This window comes from Balearica regulorum, chromosome 8, assembly GCF_011004875.1.
Source record: "Balearica regulorum gibbericeps isolate bBalReg1 chromosome 8, bBalReg1.pri, whole genome shotgun sequence".
Taxonomy (NCBI): domain Eukaryota; kingdom Metazoa; phylum Chordata; class Aves; order Gruiformes; family Gruidae; genus Balearica; species Balearica regulorum.
Window position 1 is genome coordinate 18,172,209 of NC_046191.1, and position 19,086 is coordinate 18,191,294.

General features: G+C 39.9%; 1 long non-coding RNA gene across 1 annotated transcript in view; it reads left to right on the forward strand.

Moving 5' to 3' along the window:
• The first annotated feature begins 1,101 nt into the window (after positions 1-1,101).
• Positions 1,102-19,086, forward strand: part of LOC142602761 (uncharacterized) — a 56,731-nt gene continuing 38,746 nt past the window's right edge. Inside the window, exons 1-6 of the long non-coding RNA XR_012836542.1 lie at positions 1,102-1,228; positions 3,498-4,504; positions 9,537-9,601; positions 10,587-10,681; positions 11,565-11,643; positions 16,399-17,043. This is a non-coding gene — a long non-coding RNA (uncharacterized LOC142602761). The remainder of the gene's footprint in view (positions 1,229-3,497; positions 4,505-9,536; positions 9,602-10,586; positions 10,682-11,564; positions 11,644-16,398; positions 17,044-19,086) is intronic.

The window sequence follows — 19,086 nt, forward strand, 5'->3', positions numbered from 1 at the left end:
GAGGCAGTGGGTACCGTACCACTCCAGCTCTTGGAAGCAAAGCGGTGTAGATTGTCTCCTACAGTGCAGAGGGAAGCAAAGAGTAAGGTGTAGGACTGGTATGGTAGATAGCGTGATACTGCTCCATAATTTGCTGTCCCAGGAATTCCTGCTGTTTCAAGTTGCAGTATGGCTGTGGGAGCTGTATGGTGCTCATGCACAGGTGTTCAGCAAGAAAAGATAGTCGCGTGCATATCAACCTGTACTCTGGGTCAGCTTCAGGCAGTTCTTTCTTTTTGTACCTCCAGTGAACAAGTTGTCAGGGTGCTTAAATGACCTTATGAGAGAGATCCAGATCTTAAGGCAAATATATCACCTATGCTCTATCAGGGGGATAGGCAGGAGAATTGCCAGGGCCCCAGTTTCCTTTCCTTTACGGAAGCCAACCTCTTTGGAAATGGTCCAATGGCATGCTGTGGTCTGTGCTAAATCAGGGCAGACAGGTTTTTTTGCCCATGCAATTTCTTTGGAAAAGGGATGCCACCCCAAAATTTTCTATGGGAAAGGAAGAATGTGGGTGAATTTTCAACTTGGGTAGGGGTATTGATCAAAAAGTTTTATTCCACTATTCTCAAAACTAAAAATTCCAGTGTTGGAAAGCTGCTTCTTTTCTTTGTTTTTAAATTTTGAAATACAGACTTTTTAATATTAACTTAAAAAAAACCCTGAAAACAAAGGAAAATACTAGAACCATCTCAGAAAGAACTTTTCTAGTTAATCCCCATAGAAAATTTCTTGATCTGGATAAATCTCCTTGCTATTCCTTCAGTATTTTGGGGTTTTTCCAGAATAAAAACCAAACAATCTCTAAATAACACTGCCTGTTCAAAACAAGTCCTCACATGCCACTAAAAGTAGGACCAGTGCCAGTGACCCTGTATTTACCAGCACAGTATTAAGGGCTTTAACATAATAATACGTGTGTATAAGCAAAGAAAACCGTTAAATCATTAAAAAGTGACAAATACTTTGGCTTTTCTATAGTACTGAAGCCAACAAAAATATTCCCTCTTTGGGTAAGTTTTGGATATGATTCTCTCTGTTCTTTTGTTATAGGAAATGCTGCCATGTCACTAGTATTCCTGACAAGCAGAGTATAATAAGCAACAGATTCACTGGGAAAATACTTCCTATCTGTTAGAAAAAGTTGGCGGTTTTCAAATAGATGATGCACGATTTAGGTTTGTTGGTGAGTTATGTACACTGGGTTTCGCATTAAAGCTATCACTGAATACACATTTATCATGGTAACAAGAGAGCATTGTTTAATAGAGCTGCTAATATTCCCTCTCAGGATATATAGTGGTAAACATACTTCAAAAAAAAACATCTACAATGCATCTTTAAGTGTGTTGTATTCATTATAATATTCATTAAATAAGGAAATGAATAGCAATCAGAGAAAGCATGATGGATGAAGAAGAAACTAGCTCTGAAGAATGATCTGGGGAATAGCTCTGATATGGTGATGGTTTTCTTCCAGCATGCTCTTTACTGTTGCCTTTTACCCCAGAAAAGCTTTCAGATCACAGCTGCTTCTATATTGATGAGTATGGGGAACAGGACAAACTCTAGCTGTGAATGTTCGATCAATCTTTATATAGGTAAGATTGCCACTCTCCAGCTGACTTATGTAACGATTTTAGTTTGTGCCAGGAAAGCCATAACAGAAATCCACTCCTGTGCAATTAATTGTTTAAATCAAATGCACATCCTTGCTGCACAGGATACTTATGCCTAAATTTTGTAGGAGACAAGACTATGCTTCTTGAATAAATGATGCAGAAACTGGTTGAAGTTTATTTTCTGTTATCCAGGGGACATAGCTGCTTCTTGGCTTCTTCAAATGTAGTCTATTTAATCTCCTGTAGTGTGGGAAATTATGTTCAAAATCTCTGTGATCCTCTATCCTTAGTAAGTTATGCAAGTAGTGACAAGTATACACCATAAGGTCTTGAGATTATATCTGTAATGTGTGGCTACAGACTGTTGATCAAGAGAGCCTGGAAGAAAAACATTATTTGCAGGTGTGAAAAACCGTCACCTTTATCAAATAATTCCTCTTGCATCTCTCCCAAGGCATTGTAGCCTATTTAAACTTGGGAGGTTAAGTTTGTAGCATTCATTATGACTGAAAATTTAGTTCACACAATCATGATGTTCTCTTTATTAAGTGTTACTGTTAAACAATATTAAAATAAATACAATGTGGTTGGCCTTTTGAAAGGTTCACAGGATATTTATTTCTTTGCCTTGTCTAATTGTGTCTGCTTTTTAAGACTCTGATATGCAAGTTAATGTTACTGCTTATACGCCTTATTTGCCACATATTATCTGATTTTATCTATGTATGTCTTACAACTTACAGTTCTGTCTGGTGCGTATAATTGAAATGCTTAGGGGTAATGTAAATGTCTTTTGACAGAGCTATGGCTTGAATCTTTGGTTGGTAGGTTTTCCTGAATCTCAAAACAAATCAGAAATAAATTCTGGCAGATAGCCTGGCATTTTTACTGTACCTAGTAAAAATATGTTCTGTAACACTCTTCACCCATGTCATTATATGAATTATTAGAATAACAACAAGTTCAGAAACTCTAGCAAGAGATATTCCTGTATCAAGATACCCATACTAAAAACGGGTACTCACCCACTAGTCCTCTCCCAATCTGATCTCATTTTATTTAGTACCTTCAGCCCCAGTTCATCACTAACTTTTGACAAATAGTTAGCCCCCATCCTTTAGAATAACTGTTCTTTTGTTAATAATTTGCTCCATCTGCTGTCATGACATGTAAAACATTAGGCAGGGTATTGACCCAGCCATGCTTGCTGCTGGCAGTGGGTTAGGAGTCCTAAAGGGTCCCCTCAGTTAAACTTTGAGGAGACTCCTCATGTAATCCCACGCGCAGGACTCTCCATGTGCATAGTGTATGTGTGCAATATGGGAAGGCTTTCCTACTACCTGTAGCCACAGAGTGAGCAGCACTTCAGGCACTTCAGAAGGTGCCAGATTTTTAGTGGAGGAAGGCAGGTTTCTGCTGCATCCATGCAACCTTGCTGACCAGCAGAGCTGGCAGATACAGAATAAAATTCTCTCTGCCTCCCTCCAAAATGGGTAATGCTAAACATGTGTTCAGAAATGTTTTCCCATCCTCTTGCTAGGGGGTGGGTTGGCTCCATATTGCCTTTCACTGTGGGCTGCACCTACTGGGCCCAATGCAGTCCTGAATTACCATCAGACAAACAATTGTTACTGGTGCAAGATCATTTGCTTGGACTGAAAAAATCTTCAGAAAGCACTATGCTCATTGTGCAAATTGTGTTGTTCTCTCCAACCAGCCAGGAAATAAGCTGGGCAGCAGTTCAAGTAGGCACCATGACTGCACTTTCGGATGAGAGTTTCTACATTCAGAAGGCAGTTTGTTAATCACTATTCCTTTCCCCTCTGAATGCAGGTCCTTTTCAAGGCACTGAGATATCGAGGCTTGGATTTTCAGAGGCCCTGATTTCAGCAAAAGCTGCGCTTCTGAAGATGAAGCCACAGACTCTTTACAACAGATTAATACAAGGGAAAAACCCAAATCTGCAGAATGGGGGAGTCAGATCTTCCTGTGAAAATAATGAAGAGGCCTTGTGTCATTTGCTCCTCCACTCCATTGGTCACAAAGCCTATTCTGGATAGAGAGATGGAGATATTGCTGACTTTTCTTTTTAACAGAAGTAGGAGATGGGTAGAAACCTGAGCATCAAAAGGCACCTTTTTTTTTTTTTTCTTTTGGGAGAATGTCAAGTGCTTGGGGGAGAAGCAGACAGTCAGAAACATCAAAACCTGATGTGATTCTCCTGAAAGGCACTCTGATGCACTGGAAATACCACATCTCCTCTCCTGGGACCCAGTGCAATTATCTCGGGAAAACAGAATAATTTCCAAACTATTGACTTGCCAGTAGGGCTAAGTCAATGTAGCCTGATGGTTTTCAGCAAAAGGCTCCCAGTAGTCTTTAAAAATCTGACAAGTCATAGAGCTGTTTGTTGCTTCTTGTGAGCCAGGAGGGTATGGGACATCAGCCGTGGTGGAAGAAAGGGTTGTAGGTGATGTGAAAGTGAATGGAAATAGACTGTCCTTCTCTTGCAGGACTTCTCTACTGAGGTGTGACAGTTAATGGGAAAACCATTTACTGCCATCAAGAGGCTGCTGTGAGAGAAGAATATGAAATATGCTGTTCCTTATCCAGGAAACGTACAGTGTTTCCGAATGACTGATTTATTATTTTCACCCTGTCCAGCAATACAGAGGGTGCATCAGGGATCTGCCTTTCTCTGCTCTGAATAACTTAAGTCAGGCTGCAACATGTGAAATAATTGAGCTGACCAGAATTTACAGCTCTAGGTGGACTTCCGTCTTTCTGTTGGGTTTGTGAGTCATGACAATAAGAGTTACCACATGAGCATGATGCAAAATGTACATGCTCATTTCTTTCTCATTTTTCATTTTCATACTGGTTTATGATTCAGTTCAGCTCTAGCATGGTCCAGCTCTCTTAGGCAAGAGTCCCTATAATGATTAGGTATCATCTTTAAAAATTAGAGCAACAGACAGATCATGCGAGCCACGCTCTTTCATTTTTTACTCTGATCTTCACATAGTAAGTCCCACATGGCTTTCAGAGAGGTCTGTCTTGTTTAATGTGGACTTTGTTGGGCTGTAATTTATTTTACTTAATTATTTATGGCTACATTATGTATATTAGCTGCACTTGTCTAAATAACAAGGGTTGCAGTGGAAGACTGCCTGTTCAGCTGATTAATTCCTGTTACTTTCTGCATTTCTTAAGGTGATTTTGTGATGAGTTTAGATTGCTGTTTATTGTTCCTGGGCTTGTGTCTAGCAGGAACACTCTGGGACAACAATAAGAATAGGCACAGACAGAGCTTAAATAAATAGACATATAATATTGGATCTGTTTTGCACTTGAGGATGATTTCAGAAGGATAGGGAATTGTTCTAGAACTGAATGAAAGATCACTGCAAGCTAATTTTTTAGTAAAAATTGCATTTAAATCAAGAGCTCATTTTATTCCTCACCATCACAATTTTGAGACTCTTGCCATTTTTTATTCTATTTTTTATTCATAAAAATAAGACAATGTATAACATAGTAAATGGAAACTTACCCAAAAAAGAGAAGTAGATTGGGAGATTGGTTTCTTGTCTGACACGTTCTTTTGTCTGCTTCTTACTGCTTGCTAACAGCTCACAACCATGGCAGGCAGCTAGCAGACCAAGTGCAGGTTAACCATTTTAATATTTATTGATAGGGAAAATACCCTGAGCACACTTTTAATATGGGTTCCTTGGACATAAGGGCATCAATGGCTCTATAAAATGTAAATACATTCTTAATTACCTCAAGTGCCCCTTCTGCCCAAGTGGTTCTTTTACGTGAAACACATCTCACTGGTAATGAGCACAAATATTGCTAATGGACTGTGAAGGGCATACTGTATAATTTTTTATTATTTTTTTTCCTGGGTACCATGCTGACTATGTATAGGGTTCATTTCTTGTTCAGTTCAGGAAAGATCTCAGGGGTTTTTTTCCTCAGTAAGGGAGCTCTTCCTAAATGACGACTGCCACAGTCTTATTCTGACTATTCCTGTAATTCTTGCAGTCTCTCTCGGGCTCTCAATGTCAGTTACACGAGACAAAAGTACTTTGAAATGTGTAATAGCTTCTGTTTTTCCCCAAAGAAAATATTTTCCTAGAAATTTCTTTCCTTTTCCTGCTCCTTGGTTCTGTTTCAGGGAGAAGCTCCATTCCTGCTCTTCAGCCTTTCTTGGGAGTACTGTCTCACTTCTCCATGAAGGCCTGAGATTGTTCATTCAGTTCTCACACTTTAAGGTGAATGTTACATCTTGAAAACTTCTAGTAGGAGAAGCCCAAACTCTGAGATAGTAGGGGGGAAATTGCTGGATATGGAGCAGAACCTGAATGAGGCCCACGGTGGGGATATGCCCATGAAAGGAGCTGTAAGGTGTGAGAAATGGAGTTTGCAATTTTTTTCGGAGCTATAGGAGACTGCTTAGAGCCTGCAGAGTGAAAGATGTATAATTCAATGGGCAGAGAAAAGGGCCACAGTGCCTGTTTTGAGAGTTGTAGATGGAAAGAAATTGAAAAAAAGAAATTTTCTACCCCACACTGCTACACACTGACTTAGAAAGTGTGCACTGACATTTTAGAATTGTGCGTGGCTTTCTTGAAAACTTGCATGAGGGCAGATGATAAAAAAACTCTGAAACCTGCTGCTTCTTGAGATCCAGGCTGGGATCTAGGCCTGGCTCTGCTGCATTGCTGCCTGCAAAAATAGGCCATATAATTTTAAGCCTTGTTGCCTTAGACTAAACAAAGCATGAATAAACGTAAGCTTGGAATGGGAAGGGTGCATCTGTCTGAGCAGCAATATTGGCTCAGGAACAGCCTCCAGTTGGGGTAGTGAGGATGAGAACAGTTAATACATTTAAGGTGCAGCTTCAGTTCTTTGAGAGGGATTGTGTGATGACTGCAACGGAGAGCAATTCGCTAACCCAGAAAGGTCTTTGTAGCTTTCTGTTTAATTGCGGGACAATGCACTCACTAGCTGTGAAAACCACAAATGGTGCCACCGCAAGTAACATGGAAATGTCTATGTGTAAGTGAAAATTATGCATGCTGCTACCAACCGATTGAGGAGAGTTGGAGATTGTGAAGGTGTCTGAGCCTCATTCATTGCTGCTGACATACCTTGATGTCCTCTGTACACTACGTGCTTTATCAGAGGGATGCAGCTTCTGATAAAACGGTGCCCCTTTCTCCATTTTCATTTCTTGCTCAAAAATCAAAGAACTGTCTGGAAAGTGGGCAGAGCAAGAGGGAGAAATGAATGAATGAGAGTGAGTTGGTGAAGATTTTCTAATCAGTTCTTCTGATGTTTTCTCTCAACCTCAAGAGGAGGAATATCATGGGAGAAATAACTCTATCATAGTCTTACAGTGACCCTTTTAATAGAGGGTATTATGTCACCCTGTAGACTATGTTACCCTAGACAGTGACCTTGTCTCCCCTGTTCTGGTCTCTTTTGCCTGTGGCAGCGATGCTGTGGTTTGAAGTTCTGCAGTGCTTCTCCTGAGGTGTCTTGGGTGTGATTAGGTCACACTGCTGCAGCCACGGCACTGAATGTGTATAGATGACTGTGACAGCAGAAAAGAGTCAAGGCAAAGGAAAAAGACCTGGGGCGGGGGGGAAGTAGAGCAAAAACTGGAGCAGAAAGGCAACTGATCTAGAGAACTTGCTGAGTCCTTTGGTGCAGACTGCATCCAGCGCTGGAGAACATAAAGTGTTTCAGAGAGGAAGTAGATTTACTCTTTCTGCTCCTGTGCTATAATCAGATGTGAATCTCATTTACTCTTCCCTCTTCTTCCCTTCTCTGCAGATATATAAACTTGGTAGTAGGAAGTTCATCATGCTCCACAAAATTAGCACATCTGTAATTTATATGCCTTTTAACTTCTAGTTACATTTCATAACAGAGGAGCTGAGGGTCCCAGCAAATCATTTATGGTACCAGAAAGCTGTGGGAGAAGATTGCTTACTTCCTAATTCAGTGTGACCCAAAGAAGTGAGAGAAATAACTCAGGGCTAAGTTGTTTCCTCTGGAGTGTTTTATACTGGAGTGGCCCACAGCAATAAGTGCTTAAGTGGCATAGGGGAATAGAGGAAGAGTATATAACCAGAGATGATATCTTTTCTAATAGCATTTTTAAGAATTAAAGAATATGACTTAGAAAATAGGATAACTGAAGCACAATGAGCTAGAAAAGGAGCTTTCTCATTAGGGGACAGACTAATAAAAGACTAAAGTTATCAGCCATGAGTTTTACTTGGGAGTGATTTATTTTTTTCCTCCTACTTTTTTTTTGGAGATTCACCAGCCTCTTCGATGCTTCCCATAAGCTCAGAAACAGTCACCTTGTGATATTTGATGTGGATATATACTACTCTGAATTAAAAATAATAATAATAATAAAAAAAAACCCCTATAGCGTGTAATGCACATCTAGCAAAACCATATGGGGCAATTATCTCCCCTTGGATTATGAATCTTGAGAAAGCATAAAGCAATTCTTCAGAGCTCTCTGTGTCTGGAGGTATCATGTAAAATACCTGGAGGAACATTTGTGTCATTACACAAATTCATTTCTCTAAACATAGAGAAATTTCTATAACAATTTTGGAAATGTGCATTAGCATGTAGAATCATTGTTGTAGGAAAACTTAATCTGTTGATTTTACTTCCATGGTGGACTCTTTACAGCCTGTATCATTTCCACTCCACTTCACTGATGGTGGAAAAGCTTTTTTCATGGTTTATTTAGCAGAAAGTCATTTTGATTAGCAAGATGAGTAATACTTTACAGCTGTTTGCAATTACTGCATCTGTTCTATCAGTGGATTCAAATATTGGAGGCTATATTGACAGAAATGTGAAATGCAATAGAAATGGGTACAAGAGGGGACACACAGACGCACATGCACGCTTCATGGATCTAGTCATGTTAAGAGAAATCAAACAGCGTGTTAGTCTCAAATCTGTGCCACAAACTCAAAGCTGGATTTAATAAATTTGAAAAGCAGTTTCCTGTTTGCGGGTGTAGAGATTTAGTAGAGTTTTCGTCCCAGACAGCTACGCACTAATTCTGCTCTGCTAAAATATAGTAAAAGTTTTGCCAGTCCTCCAAAGGAGATGAAAACTGGACCCCACACAGATGGGAAAGCAAAATGAAGTATCAGAACATCTGGAGACTGTGTACAGTCTATATACACAAAACTTTATGCCTGGAAGCTTAAAACAAGGGATAGGTTTTTTAATGCTGCTTACCTTATTTCTCCAAATGCACAGCTCTCTTTTATGTTCTGTCTTCTAAAGAAGGGCTTGGTTTATTTCAAAACTTCTGGTAAATTCTTGCCTTATACTTTCCCAAGTAAATCACTTTGCCGTTCCATTGCTCCACATTAGTGGGAGTTTCATGCAGGAGAGAAGCAAAAGAGATACTGGGGAAGCTGGGTGAAATAATAACCCTCTTGAGGTGTACCACAGTGGGGTATGTCCTTCATTTAGTTGAAAAGGGAAAATGTTTTTATGTCTGGGTCACGCTATGATTATAAGTAAGCTCAGCAGTTATTACAGAAATCATAATTTAATGGCAAACTGGTATTCCTACCTCATGATTTTCTCATGGGCAGCATAACATTCCTTCCCTGATTTTAATGTATCTATTTCTCTGTATTCCACAGGTTACTTTAAATAAGTCATTTCAGTCCAAGACACTTCAACTGTTCTTTGTATGTGAACATCTCAGGGCAGAGTCTAAGCTTCTTGACTCTGTGAAATCTCTGTGCTCTTAGTCATGTAGATGAGTAGGTGATCTGGTCTAATAGTTTTGTTGCCATGTTTCAGGATGAAGTTCAGAGTCCTTTGCATTTATCCATGCTCAGGGCGTTCTCAGAAGCCTGGTGACTCAAGTGAGTGAGTTCGCGCCTCTGTAGCTGGAGTACCTCTAGCGTACTGATTTCACTGCATCATTCCCCGTGATTTGGTCCTTCTATCTGGACCTCAGGGTTATTTGTGTTGTCATTTGATTTAATGTCAATTGCTCTGGTTCTGAAGTATTCAAAGTCACCTGTGATTGCAGGAACAGTGTCTCTGCCCATTCTAATTTGTTTGGTACTTCTTCCAGCAATGCCTCATTTATGTTTAGTTATTGGTGTTCTGAACTGATGGTTTATTTATTGGGATAAGTAAGGGCCATGAGACAGAACCAGAGCTCCACTGGAGAATGCAGTTTGCCACTGGCTCTATGGTGGGGGCTTTGCCCTGGGTAGGCTGAGGTACTCCCACAGCAGCCCTGGAATCCAGCTCTGGGAACAAGCTCTGCTCACCACCCCAAGCCCTGAGAGGCACTGCTCACATGCAGCTCCCTCTCAGGTCAACTGTCATCCCAAACTGCCTTTCTTTTTCTCCAGTTTGCCAGCACACTCTCTCTTGCCAAAGACTAGTTGGGTGTATAAATGATGAATGTATTTCCTTTAGGGAACGTGGGAAAAAAGGTGTTTATAAGTTTTGATTCCCCGCTAAAATTGGGTTGGGATGACTCTTCTGTGTTATTAAGCACACATACTGTCTCCATCCTTGGATATGGTAATATTTTTGTCTCAGACTTGCCTTTAGAAAGATTGATGTTGTTTACAGTGCTATCTATGGGTTTGTATTATATCAGAGTCCTGACATTCATCAGTGAAATTTATGTGATATATTCACTTGTCCATTTCTTTAGGTTAGACAGAAATGAACTGGGCAGATTTTGATGTATCTCTATACATGAGACATCTTAATGCCACATTTCTTTCACCCATTACAGACTACTGAAAATAAATATATTCTTATAGCAAGGATTAGCACCAATCCCTGTAAGGGATCTTACTGAAATTTGGTCTTTCTCATTTACAGGCAGAACTGTCTTTCCGGAATACTGTTCCCACATCTGAAGCAACAGCTACAACCTATAGAGGAATGAGTCCACATTGTTTACAAAGCGGAAAACTGTACGTGAGTTGTCACTGTCATTTTCCCAAATACTCTGTGAAGTTATTAATGTGTCAGGACTTTGTGTCAGTGTCTCATTGCATATTTGCAAATGATGGAGGAAACATGTTTTCATCTCAGACTGAGGCCCAAAGTCATCTGAAGAGATAAACTAATCCACCTTACTTCCCACAAACAGAATGAACTCTACTTGTTGTATTCCAGCCTTTATTCTATAGCTGTAATTGCTTGAGTATTTTGAAAGCCACATAAATGAGACTATCTAGTAAAAAAATAACAATTCATGATTATCAAATGAAATAGAAGTACTGTCTGGGAGAATCAGGCTTACTAATTAACTGTATTGAGAAGAAAGGACTAAATTATGAGATTTTATTTAGAGTAGATTGTAATATGACAAACTATTCTAATAATATGGCTGAAAATAAAAACCTTTTGCAGAGAGAGAGAGAGATCACTGTAGCCGCAAAATTTAGATTCAGGTGCATTCGCAATCACAAACAGAAGCACCTATGCTGTACTGTTAAAGAGTCTTTTCCAGCTCAGCTTGATGGGCATGTTGATGCAAGTTTGACAAAGAAAACGTAATTCATTTTTGCCAGTGATGGAGATTTTAACACTTCCTCGAAATAACTGATAATCTGGCACAGACAAGTTAAAGGATTATTGCACAGTATTTCATTTGACTAATAACAAAAACTGTTTAAAAACTCTGAGAACCATGTTTGAAGTACAGTGAAGAATCATCGTTTTAATGAATTTTGCAACAACTATAATAATTGTTTTTTCACTCATACCATATTATTTTCTGTTCTCCACAAAGAAAACCAGGAAAAATGACTGGATAATTCATTTGTCCTCGCTAATACTATTCACACACAGGATGGGGGACAGGTGGTGAGAAGGATCTGTGCATAGCTGAGAAGGCTATAACTGAGATGATCAGAAACTTCTCATGGAGGTAAGTCCAAGAATGTCTAGATAGAATCCAGGGCAATACCTTTTCTTTCATGCCCCTCAACATGCTTTTTACATCTACTCATATTCCTTCTTTCTTGCTGATTTGTGACAGTAAAGGGATGTAACTGCCCTTTGATGTAACTGCCCTTTACCCATTATCTTGTGTAATGTGTCAAATACCACACTGCTTAGGAACACACCTCATGTAGGAGTGCCATCCAGCACATGTTTTCCTGTGCAGCCTCCAGCATTTAACTGCTTTTGCAGTGCTAGGGTCAAACAGAAAAGAGGACTCAGAGGTCCCTAGGAGGGTGCAGTCATTTCCTGCTGCACAAAGGAGATGGGATGTTAAAACTCTCTGAGCTCAGGTTGCCCTTAGGGTTCAGTATGGATGCCAGGGCTGTCCCACCAGAGCGGTATACAGGCAACCATAGAGCACATTGGAAGAGCTTCTTGCAAGATATATGGCCTCCTCAGCTGAGCTAATGTGCTCGGAGAAGTTGCACCTTTTGTCTATCAAACCAGGTCATAGGGTGACACCAAGATGTGTCACTGGTACAATTTCTATTGGTGGTACCTACTACTGTTGCAAATACTCAGTGAACTGCCCCTGTGGTTTCAGCTGCCCCAGCAATTTCAGCTGCTTTGCCCAGCTGTGGCGAACGAGAGCAAGCAATCTCTGTGCTCCCCAGATGACTGGCAGTGTGGGGATTTGCAAATGTGCACTGGCCTTCAGCAGCAGCCAAAAAGAGATCAGGACCACCCAGGTGGTGGAGCAAAGGGGCAGCACACAGTCTTGCTCTCAGCATGCCAGTTGCAAGGATCCCTTAATGTCATATATTCCTAAGGGAATGTAAATAGATCTAGGAGAGTCAAAGTGCTAGGGAATCTAACCTGCACTCAACACCCCTCCTTTCTGAATTCCGCATTGCAGCTGAAGGCTGAGGCTCTGTGTTAGGAAGGGGGCAGAAAGGGTCTCACACTTGCCCTGTCTAGTTGCAGGCATAGGGTGGGAACAGACCTCATGCAAGACGAAATTCCCCCACCCAGGATTAAGAAGCAACAACTCCTGTTTCATCTAGATTTTCTGCCTCTGATTTCTGCTTTGATTTTTATGGTCTTTCCTGCTGGTCTTGTAGATCTGGATGTCTGGGAAATAATATTCCAGCCAGACTGGGAGCTGTAAATGTTGGCTAATTAGTTCATAGGTTGTGCTCTGAAAATAACAAACTTTTATCAGTGTCAGGCAATGTGATTTTTACCATTTTGGAGATAGGGAAGTCGTACCTCTCTGCTCTGCTAGACAGCTTTTGTGCCATGTTGAACAGCTACAAAGGCACACTTTTTTACTAGGATTGTGATACTAGATTACGATTAAAACTGAAACACATCAGGAATCATCAGATTTCGTTACATAAATATTAAATAGGATTTTATAAAAAATAACCAAACCAATCACATATTCAGTGCTTAAAATGGGACATGTGATTTCAAAGTGCTGAATGTTGATTAAAAAAAGAAAGGGGAAAACATCTTTACACTGAAAAGTGGCTTATGTGCCTTCTCCAACATTAATTTTCAATTTTACATGCAAGGTAGATTAATATTTATTTATGAGTGGGATCTGCCTGTATCATGCAAGTTTTTTGTGCAGTTTTGAGGTCATTTTTGTAGTTCAGTATTTTCCATCCTGTCACACATTCATTCTTTTCATTTCTTGGTTTTTTTTTTCTTACCAGTACATAAGTGAACACTTCTGAGCTGCACACCACAGGGGACATACAATTCCAAAAAGGGCAGAGACAGATGGAAGAGTGGAGTTTCAACCTTTACAGATGAGAATGTGTGTCCATTTAATAATAATAATAAAAAAAAAACCCAACTCAAAAATATTTTCAGAAAATTGAGCTCCCAACAATAGCTCGCAGGAGCTATGGGGCAGCAGAGAATTATTCTATGACCAGTAACAAAAGTAATGGCCCAAGAACCTATGCTGCCACTTGATAGCTGCATACACACAAAGGGCCAGTGCAAGGCTTATGTTTCTTTGAACTGCCTCTTTACTATAAAAGAAATCACTGCTTAATGGTAAAAAACTATGAACTTGAATAAAACAGAGAAAAGGGTAAAAGGGAACAAGAAAGGGAAAAGAAAGGCTAGGGAGATTAGGAAAGCTAACTGTCTCTTCCACTAGAAAGATGTTTGGACAAAAAAAGATGACATTTCAGCTGTCCCGCTTACCCATCTGCATTTCTCCCCTCCCTTTGCACAGTAAATACACACCTAAAGAGAGGTGCCCTAACTTTGGTGTCTATTCCATTCCTGTTCTGGGGATGGCCCTGGGTGAAGCTATATTGTACCTGCTTCCATGCATTAAAATAGCATTGCCTTGAACTGAATTTGGTAGTGCAGAACATGAGAAAGAAGTGTGAGTGGAAAAAAGGAGTCACTTTTCCTCTCTCTTGGCCTCTTTGTTATTGCCCCCTCCTGCTTCTCCATTCCTAGTGGCATGAAAGACTCATCCAGCCTCAGTGATCTCCACTGACAGGCTGCAGACCGCAATGGTTTTCCCACTGCTGGGGAGTTTTTCAAACCAGTGGCCCTCCAGACAGACGGACCTACTTCAAGAAGATGCAAAATGCTCATTGCCATCAGCCTCTAGAAGCAGAGCTAACCCTGGAGCCCCGGTGTTTGCTGGGGCTCTACTATGTCATGTGAATCATTAGGAGCGGGCTTGCTGGCCAGGAGCTTCTGCTGTTGTTTCTATAGAGCAAGCTGTGAAGGTATCAGAGCTTGGGAGAGAATCAGTACTCCCCTGGCCTGAGCCCTGAGGCCAAGCCTTCAGCAAACTGCTACAAATTCATCCACAGAATATGGGGCACTTCCGGTTTCAAGTGTGAGCATGGCCTTCGCGTAAGTCAATGTTGGTGCACACATGCCAGGGCGCTGAGAGTCCAGAAAGTTTGTCAGAGCAAGTTGAGGTTTTTGTAAGTAGAGGCATGTCTGTGGGAACTGCTGGAAAGTTTTGTCCTTGTGTCCAGTTCAACGACTTTGGATTTCCTGAAAATACGTTTCTTAAGAGGATGGTAGAAAAGATCTATCCAGAACTATTTCTTATCCACCAAACCAAAGGTGTGAATGTATTTTTCTCTCCCTTACCATTTCCCATCTCTCAGTAGATTTTTCCCTTATAGTCTCCTGGTAGATCTCCTTTCTGTCACTGTGGTCTTTCCAGCAGGATCCCTTACACTTTATCACCCAGAAAATGCCCTTCCTTCCATAAGTCTCAGCTTGCTCTTTTCCTTTGCCACAATTCATCTGAACTCTCCTTATTAATGTAAAATAAAACAGGCATAACTTCCATTACATACTCACAGGAAGGCCTGTAAATTCTATGAAAAATGCAAAGTTGGAAAAAAGATGGGAAACAAAGAAAAGAATTGAAATGAGTTCTTTAAAAGGTTTGTGAAAGTGTGAAAAGACTTACTTTGGTTGTCCAATATTTGTCATTCATTTAATCAATTAATTTACTTCTCACAGCCAAAACACTGCCATTAAAAAGGCTTACTCAGATGCTTTACCCTGTTCATATTGATTCATTTTCAGTGAAAATATCAATATCTTTGTATAGATCTAGACCTTAAAGTTACTTAATTATTGATTGAGAAACATTTGCTCAGACTGAGCAGGCAGATTTCTGCTGCGTTCAACAATAATAAGAAACCAAGCTTTTGCATGGGTAGGCATTGTGTAGGATCATCCTTACTCAGTGTATTACTTGTCAGAGGGGAGCAGAAGTCTACCAAAATGACTTTTCTGTGACCTAGCGTACTCAACACTTCCCATTGCTTTCATCAACTATTGAAAACTAAATTAGAGAACTGTGTACCCTTTTCAGTAATTGTTTCTTACTGTCATTCTGAAGACAGAATAGACTTTACTGGTCAAAACCGTAATAGTAAATAATACATTCAAATCAGTTTGCTTTTCTGGCAGCTTCCAAGCATATTTTTGAAGCATGAGGACTATTATAAGTTGAGATGTAATTGATTTAAACATTTGGTGGGTTTGGTGACCTGTGAGTTCTGCTGAAACACCTGGTGGTGAACTCTTTGTAGTCATGAATTGGAGATGAATAGAGTTGGAGTTTCATCTCATGTTCTGTAGCTAATTTCTTGGTTTGTAAGAAAACTTGACATTACCCAGAGGGGGGGAAAAAAAAGTTTTCTAATGACCATGATTGTAAGTGAGGAGCACAAAGCTGGACCCTAAGATTTCCTTGGAGTATGAGGAAAATCTGCTGCTGTGAATGCAAATGAGTGGTTCTGTGTAGATCCTGGACAAAGATATATCAGGATAACTAGATATAACCTAAGTCGCACAGTGACTTTCTAGGACTTTTTAAAAATCTTAGCTTCCATCACTTCACAGCCATGGGCTAAATGAGGGGTTGCAGACACTATGTGTGACAGCCAGGGCTGGCTCAAGGCTCCTCAGCAAGGCTAGCAAACCTGAATGTTGTCACCCCAAGAACAAGGAGTTGGGGACAAGGCAGAAGCCCAGCCCAGTATCCCATAGGAAGGGAAGGAGGGCAAAGAAGAAGCAGAGCTGAGCTCTGCCTTCCAGCAGAACACCACACAGCCAAGTTTTTTTCTTCGGTGGCAGCAGCAGCACAATCCTGTATATCCAAGTCTCTGCTGTAGGGCAATCAGGTACTGCAAGGAGCAGTTCTAATGTGTGACCATGGGTTTGCCAGTGTGGTGCCACAGGTGGTTGTTGCCATTTCTGTCCATGCCTGGAGGTGAGCTTGTGGCCAAAGCCTTAGAAATACAGAAGCAATCATCCTACATCAGCCATCTCTTATCTCTGACCTGGGGCAAGAGCAGATGTTTCAAAAGAGGTAAGAGATCGTAGCATGAACAATGCAGAAGAGTCTGCCTATCATAATTGGAGTGGGAAATAAAAATATGTAATTTGCAGGTACTTAATGTCAGTTCTGGAATGATTTTTGATGTGAATTAGTATGAACTACTCTGGGGTTTTTTTATATATTTTTTTTAAATTTTCCAAATAATTTATAAAAGACCACAATTAATTGACTCAAAATGCACAAACACGGTTCATGGTAATGATGCCACATTTACAAAATACTGTATATGACATTGATCAGACTTTACTATCTGTCTGTCACGGTATCATTTTCAGTAGTAGGTGGGATGGACCAGTTTGAAAATGCTCGAAGCTCTACAAGACTTTATTGCATCCAGGACAAACAGCAATGGACAGTTGGGCTGGAAGAATGCAGTGATTTGAACTGGGTATCAGTTGTATTGCTGATGACAATGTCAAGGTCAGTCTGTCTCTCAAGAGTCTCTGAGTCAATTGGAGAACCCAGCGACTGGTAAGTAAAGGCCATATCAGCCTAATATATTTTAGATCCTTGATTCTGCAAAAAATAAACTGGGTAATAAATGGAAGGCCCTTGATCTCACACGTAAACAAGAGCTGTCCAGTGTCCAACTGGGTCAAATCAAGTCCTGAGCTGATGATGTTTCCAGAAGGAAAAAACACCTTCATCAGCATGGCTTTTCCCTGGATGTTCTGCAGTTTTAGTGGTTTGACAATATTGGATTCAGAAGTATGATAATATGAATTTAGCTAAGAAAAATGTAGTTTAATAATGTTTATAATAACTTGTTTGCCCTGCAGTCTATATAACTACTAAAGATAGTAACATATCAAAAATATGAGAATAGGATAGATTTATTCTGCTTTTGCATATTCTACATTTATCTATGAAAAACAGAACATTTAAAATGGAAAAGTTGCAGAGTTCTGAGGCTTGTTGTGTCCACAGGACCTGATTTTGCATGAAGTTATGATGTTTGCTATTCAGTTGTTAGGAGGCTAATAAAGAATAAATCCCACTACGATAAGGCATCTGTGTAAAACTGACATGTGTCAGGCCAGGTTACTCTATACTGCAAATCAGCCAAGAAGGTAGTAGATCATCCCTTTTCATATGTAAGGAATGATAATTGGGCTACATTAAGAAAGATTGCTTTAAACATACCCGGTATATATGAGCATGAGCCTATTTACAGTATATCTTCAGAGCAAATCCTCCATTTCAAGTGACAGAATGAGAAACAGAGATTAAATTTGTGCTTTAATTTGTTTTGGTTTTGTAATGTTGATTTTCTGTTGATTTTAATTACATGTCATTGAATGCTGGGTTGCAAATCGCTCTCTCTGTTCTATGTATGTGTGAAGGGCGCAAAGCATTCTTTTAGAAAGATCATATTCTTCCCTGACTCTACTCTCCAATTGAAATCAGTTCAATTTACTCATTTTTGCTTGGTCTTTATTTTGCAAATTCACAGAAGTTATTAAATGCCTGTATGGTTCTCTTCCTTTCACTGTCAATATGTTGATGAGCCTGTGTCTCTGTTGGCTCTGCTCAACAAGTGGAGCAGCAGCGTCCACATGAGGACGTTCTTTCAACACTGATCTAGAAGTGAGAAAGCCCTGCATGCATCACTACATTCTCCTAAAATCCTGCAGCAAGTTTAATATGTAAAAAAATCACAGGTCTCTAGACACAGATTTCGCATATAATGAAATGGCAAGGTTATCTTGCATATATCTGGAAGGCAGTGTCTGCTTGGAAGCAGGATATTCTTAGGACCTGATCTCCAGATAACCTGGAAAATGTGAGTCTATTGAACATCTAACTTTTGTGTGACTTAGAATGATTATTTGTGTGTGCAGGTACCTTACTCTACACCTGATAGCATTCAAAGACTGTGAATAAATTAGGAGCAAAGTGATGGACCTGTACATAAGCCTTTAGCATGGTTACTATTCATTGCTATGAAGAAAAGGTTTCCGCTAACGTGATGGGTTTTGCCTCAGATACCCTTGTTATTGTTTTGGATATTTTAAAGCTCGTTATTAAAGGCCCAATAACTGAACTGAGTAAAATAGCACAGCTCTCTCACTTCAGTAGAGACTGCTTGATTTACACCAGCTGAGAATCTGATTGTTGCTTTTGAGCTATTGTAATTTAAGTGAAACAGCCAAAGTAATTGGTGCAAACTAATACAACTGATGGAAAAAGATTCAGTGTTTGTCAATACCAACTATGCTATGGAGAACCTAATCAATGAATTAGTCTATCAATGAATTAGTCTAGGCAGAAAATGACTCCCTGTACTGTTAGTCCATGAAAAGATCAATAAAGTCAAATGTCTAGTTTAATGTTTCTCACGTAATGATTATATTATGGGAAGAATAATACAAACAATGTTTATACTGTTTCAATTACAATTTTCAAGTGTTCAGTTAACAAAAAGATACCCAGATAGTCCTGCTAGAAAGATAAGAAGCACAAATTTCAGGATTTTAATGCTGTAAATTTATCTATCCTCCTGTCTGTTTAAGC